Source organism: Lactuca serriola, chromosome 3 (assembly GCF_051521515.1).
Source record: "Lactuca serriola cultivar US96UC23 chromosome 3, Lser_US96UC23_V15, whole genome shotgun sequence".
In the NCBI taxonomy this organism is placed as follows: Eukaryota; Viridiplantae; Streptophyta; class Magnoliopsida; order Asterales; family Asteraceae; genus Lactuca; species Lactuca serriola.
This window is the reverse complement of record NC_136410.1, coordinates 291,759,809-291,765,806: the sequence shown is the minus strand read 5'-3', so window position 1 is coordinate 291,765,806 and position 5,998 is coordinate 291,759,809.

Genomic DNA, 5,998 nt, shown 5'->3' with positions numbered 1-5,998 from the left:
AGTCTAAGTTAACCCAAATAAATAATCTAGTGAATTAAATTAAATTAGACAACTGATCACTGTTTGAGTTAATTTGTTCTCCAAGGATTACTGCAGCGAACGTGAATCTAATCATTTGAATCGATAACCAATATTAGAATTAATCCATTGCACAATTACCATAATATCAACCATAGGATCAACTGAGTTGAACTAAATAGAAGTCCTTCCCATTATTGAATTTAGTTAAATCTTTGCTTTTCTAGTTTTTAAGTGATAGTTAGTAAGTTTCTAGTCTTGTAAAACTAGAGAAAACCCCTACTTATTAATTAATTTAGATAAACATAGTTTTTAGTTTTAATTTACCTTTCCCTGTGTTCGATACCCTACTTATCTAGCTATACCACAATTGATAGGTCCACTGCCTTTGTGTATTCATTTTCTAATTAAAAAGTAGGTTTAAGACTAAGTGAGTTCACACACATCAACTAGGTATTCTTATTTGGACTAGAGTGGCCTGTTGTATGATGCCTTAGTCTAGGGGCTTTTGCTGCTAGAAATGATTGAGAGTGTTTAGATAGCAGCGAGGTGCTTATGAGATATCTGCTTGTGAGTAGCACATGATTAAGAGAATAGAGTGCTTGGAAATTTGGGACTCTGGGAGGCGGACTTGGAATGAATGATGAGTCGGTGTGGTCGGTAGTATTGGGCCCGTACTACCGAAGGCACCGGGCTAGTGCGCATCCCATGTAAGAATCCTTACGGTACCAGGAACCAAGTAGGATTGGGGGTATCGAGTGTGTGCACGCTCGAGCAAGTCTTTGATATTTTGTGTTGTATTTCAGAGAGGTATCATGGTGGGAACACGCCACAAACCAGGGACTAGTGGAGGGGGTGTGAGCGACGAGGAGCTCCGCCAGTTGATCCATGATGAGGTGGCTGCTGCCAGCTGTGCTGAGATTCCAGAGATGTTCGGGTATATCAAGACCACCCTGATAGAGACATTTGACGAGAGATACACTGCTCCTTCTGATGTTGCTGTTGTTGCGGCCACTGCAGCTGTAGCTGCGGCTAGACCGCAGGGTGGTGATGCGTTGTTGTTCCGGGAGTTCAGCAACACAAAACCACCGAAGTTTGATGGGACCCAGGACCCGATTGTAGCGATGAGGTGGATTTCATACACTGAGGGGTGTTTCTTTACTTGCTCATCTCCTGAGAATTTGAGAGTCCGGTTCGCGCTGAACCAACTTCACTTAGGAGCGAAGGACTGGTGGAAGTTTGTGACGGCGCATTATACGCCTGCTGAGCTTGCTGCAGTGACCTGGGAGAGGTTCATTGTTATGGTTCGAGATGAGTACGTTCCCCAGGTGGAGAGGGAGCGTTTGGCCCATGAGTTTTTGACCCTCAAGCAAGGTACTGAGTCTGTCACAGTGATTACGAGGATGTTCCATGAGTGGGCGATGTTCAGCCAAGAGCACGTGTCCTCTGAGCAGGCACGTGTGAGCTGATATCTGAGCATTTTGAGGAGGGATATACGGGAGTTCGTGGTGAACTAGACGCACCGGACATTTTCTGAGCTTCAGGAAAATGCCCGAAAGAGGGAGATAGTGCTGTAGACTCAGGCTACGGAGGAGGCTGAGTCTCAGGGGAGGGATCAGCGACCGGCGCAGCCTCAGTCGGTAGCCAAGCAGGCCAAGCCCGCTGACTCGATATCTGGGGGTCAGAAGGGCCGCACTCTTGCTAAGTGCGGAAAGAGCCACGATGGGGTGTGAAGAGCGGGATCTTGTTAGAAATGTGGCATGGAAGGGCATATGGCCAAGGATTGCCCCAAGGGGTTTGCAGTGTGTTTCCACTGCAACCAGACCAGACACCACAAGGCAGAGTGTCCACAGTTGCGAGGGACAGCTCAGGGAGCACTCCAGGGATCTGCCCCTGCTGCTATTAGAGTTGCTAAGAGCCGGCCATTAAAGCCCGTGCTACCGAAGGCACGAGGGAGAGCCTTTCAGCTGACTACGGAGGAGGTCCGCGCTGCACCCGACGTTGTGGCTGGTATGTATCCTTTCTTGTATTTATTTTGAGGTTGGGATATAGTGTTTATTTTATGTTATGCGTAGGTACTTTTCTTGTGAATTTTGTACCTTCCTTGGTGTTATTTGACTCGGGTGCGAGTCGGTCTTTTGTATCTTTGGCTTTTAGTCAGCACATCAGTATTAGTTGAGATGCGTTGAGTCGACCTCTGAGGGTTTCCATAGCTGACGAGAGGACGGTGTATGCCGCCGAGGTAATGCGAGGATGTGTACTCGAGATTTTCGGCATCGAGTTTACGACTGAATTGGTTCATATTGCGATGGGGGATGTCTGTGTCATCGTGGGCATGGACTGGTTGAGCAGAGTGGGAGCGGTTATCGACTGCGAGAGACAGCTGGTGACCATACCAAACCCTAGTGGGGGAGTTCTTACGGTATATGGCGAGGGTACACGTTCTGGTTCAGCACTTTGTTTTGCCACCAGAGCGAGACAGAGTCTACAGCAGGGCTGTAGGGGATTTGTAGCATATGTGATGGATGCAAGGGTTGATTCAGAGAGACCGAGGTCAGTTGATGAGGTCTCGATAGTTCTTGAGTTTCCGGATGTATTTCCATAGGAGTTTCCGGGTGTGCCTCCGGAGAGGCAGGTAGAGTTCAGTATCGATTTGGTTCCGGGGGTTGCGCCTATCGCCAAGGTGCCTTATCGCCTTGCGCCTCTAGAGATGCAGGAGTTATCCTTGCAGCTCCAGGAGCTGCTGGGGAAGGGGTTTATTCGGCCGAGCAATTCGCCATGGGGAGCGCCTATCCTTTTTGTCAAGAAGAAGGATGGTTCACACCGGATGTGCATTGATTACCGAGAGTTGAACAAGATAACGGTCAAGAACCGTTACCCATTGCTGAGGATCGACGATTTGTTCGATCAGCTACAGGGAGCATCTTGGTTCTCCAAGATCGATTTGAGGTCTGGGTATCATCAGGTGAGGGTGCGAGATGAGGACGTCCAGAAGACAACATTTAGGACTCGTTTTGGGCATTACGAGTTCGTGGTGATGCTTTTCGGACTCACCAACGCACTAGCGGTGTTCATGGATCTCGTGAACAGAGTGTGCAGACCGATGTTGGATCGCTCGGTGATCATGTTCATCGATGACATATTGGTGTATTCGAGATCTAGAGAGCAGCATGAGGAGCATTTGAGGGAGATCCCCGGGGTCCTGAGATCGGAGAGGCTTTATGCCAAATTCTCTAGGTGTGATTTTTGGTTGCGAGTGGTCCAGTTACTAGGGCACCTCGTGAACCAGAAAGGGATATTAGGCGACCCGGCCAAGATTGAGGCAGTGATGAGTTGGGAGGTGCTGAGGTCACCTACCGAGATCAGGAGTTTCCAAGGGTTGGCTGGTTATTATCGGAGATTTATCAGGGATTTCTCCATGATCGCCGTGCCACTCACCAAGTTGACCCGGAAGGGTGTTGCTTTTTCATGGGGTCCAGAGCAGCCGGCCTCCTTCGAGACACTTCGCCAGAGATTATGCGAAGCTCCGGTGTTAGCCCTTCCGGAGGGGATGGAGGATTTCGTAGTGTATTGTGACGCGTCGATATCTAGGCTGGGAGCGGTGATTATGCAGAGGGGTCATGTGATAGCATACGCATCGAGGCAATTGAAGCCTCATGAGACGAGGTATCCCACCCATGATCTGGAGTTGGGGGCGGTGGTGTTCGCCCTCATGATCTGGTGTCACTATCTGTATGGGGTTCGGTGTACCATATACACGGACCACAAGAGCCTGAAGTATCAAATGGATCAGCCCAACTTGAATATGCGCCAGAGGAGATGGTTGGATATGGTGAAGGATTACGATTTTGAGATCCTATACCACCCGGGCAAGGCTAATGTTGTAGCCGATGCACTGAGCCGTAGGGTAGAGGGCGCCCCGATGCGAGATGTTTGTTTGAGATTAACAGTGATAACTCCAGTGTTGGATGCTATTTGTGGGGCCCAGGCTAAGGCCATGAGGCCAGAAAGCCAGAAGAGAGAGCGAGTTGTCGGGCTGGTATCGGAATTCGTTACTGATAGCCGGGGGCTTATGACATTTCAGGGTCGGATATAGGTACCGTTTGTGGGCGGGACGCGTACCATTTTCTTGGAAGAGGCTCATCGATCGAAATTCTCGATCCATCCCATGGGCCACTAAGATGTATTTGGACCTGAAGATGGAGTATTGGTGGCCCAGTATGAAGAGGGATGTCGCATCGTTTGTAGAAAGATGCTTGACCTGTCGCATGGTTAAGGTCGAGCACCAGTGTCCACATGGTAAGCTGCAGCCGTTAGAGATTTCCTGAGTGGAAATGGGAACAGATTACCATGGATTTCATCACCAAATTGCCAAGGACTGCGATAGGTGACGATCCAATTTGGCTGATTGTGGACAGGTTGACGAAGAGCGCTCATTTCCTTTCTATCAGTGAGAGCTCTTCCGCGGAGAGGTTGGCAGAGATGTACGTGAGAGAGGTGGTATCGCGACATGGAGTGCTGATCTCGATTGTCTCAGATCGAGATGTACGTTTCACTTCTAGATTCTGGAATAAGTTCCAGGAGGAACTGGGTATGAGACTGCATTTTAGTACTACATACCACCCACAGACTGACGGGCAGAGTGAGCGGACGATTCGAATGCTCGAGGACAGGCTCCGAGCATGTGTGTTAGATTTCGGCGGGAGTTGGGACACGTACTTGCACTTGCAGATTTTTCCTACAACAAAAGCCATCTTTCAAGCATTAGTATGCCACGCTTTAAGCTATTGTATGGGAGGAGGTGTCGGACCCCCATTTGCTGGGGAGAATTAGGGCAACGTGTGATGGGTAGTACTGCGATCGTGCTTCAAACGACAGAGCAGATTTAGCAGGTTAGGCAGAGGTTGTTGACCGCTCAGAGTCGTCAGAAGAGTTATTCGGACAGGTGCCTGTCCGAGCTCGAGTTTCAGGTCGGCGACTTCGTGCTCCTAAAGGTCTCTCCTTGGAAAGGAGTGATTCGATTCAGGAAGAGGGGCAAGTTGGGGAGAATTGTAACACCCAGATTCCCAGGTATATTAATTATTCCTTTTATTTTTGGAGGTTGAGAGCGGACTAGGCGAGTTGGTGCTTAGACTCGCCGAGTATGGTCGCGGATTCTTATCCGGGTTCACAGCTGGACTCGGCGAGTTCATGAGTGGACTCGCCGAGTCCACGCTGTTTACTGAAACCCTAATTTCCTGGGTTTGGGACCTATTTAAAGGCCCTTAAGGCCATCATTTGCGGCTACCAAACCCAGAGAGAAACCCTAAGTGACCTAGAGCGTTTGTGAGGAAGGAGAGGCCATTCTTGATCTTTTTGTTGGTGTATTAGCAAGAAAGAGGTGACCAAGGCAAGAGGAGGCTGAAGGAGGTGCGATTTTGGTGACTTCAGAGTTCATAGACTTCATATTGAGGTATTTATTCGGACCTTCTTCATATTTGGTGTTGATTCTTAGAGTTAGGGTTTTCTAACCCCACTTTAAAGGATGGATATGTTGAGCAATTGGTCTCTTCTCGAGTTTATGCTTTGGATCTGGACCCAAAGAGGTCCACAGACCTTAACCCTTGGAGCTTTATCAGTTATTTTGGGAGCCATGAGCTTAGGATGTTATTTTTGGGGCTAAATCACCAAGTAAGACCATCTAGATGTTATATGAGTGTCAAGGTCTGAACTTTATGCGTTTATAATGCTTGGGAAGTTCAGATCTATGGATAAATGGAACAGATCTGACCTCAGGAGGTCTATGGAGTTTGTACATGGCATGAACTCGCCGAGTCCAAAGATCAGACTCGGCGAGTAGGGGGGGGGGGTTTCCTGTAAATCGCTCAGTGATTAGACTTTTCTAGTTGGGAAATAACTCAGTGAGTTAGAGAGAGTTAGGGGACTAGAGTTCAAGGCAATACTCGCCAAGCTGTTCTTGAGACTCGGCGAGTTGAGTCGG